The following is a 335-nucleotide window of genomic DNA, read 5'->3' as shown; positions in this document are numbered from 1 at the left end:
GTGTCCACCTATCATTACATCACCTGCATAACGATGTGTGTCCACCTATCATTACATCACTTGCATAACGATGTGTGTCCACCTATCATTACATCACTTGCATAGTGATGTGCATTCACCTATCATTATATTACCTGCATAATGTGTATTGTCCACCTATTGTTACACTACCTGTGTAATGATGTGTGTCCACTTATCGATACAATACCTGTGTAATGATGTGTGTCCACCTATCACTGCATTACCTGTATAATGATGTTTGTCCACCTATCATTACATTACCTGTGTAATGATGTGTGTCCATCTATCATTGCATTACCTGTGTAATGATGTGT

This window comes from Liolophura sinensis, chromosome 12 (assembly GCF_032854445.1).
Source record: "Liolophura sinensis isolate JHLJ2023 chromosome 12, CUHK_Ljap_v2, whole genome shotgun sequence".
NCBI lineage: Eukaryota > Metazoa > Mollusca > Polyplacophora > Chitonida > Chitonidae > Liolophura > Liolophura sinensis.
The sequence above is the reverse complement of the archived record's forward strand: the minus strand, read 5'-3'. Positions refer to the sequence as shown.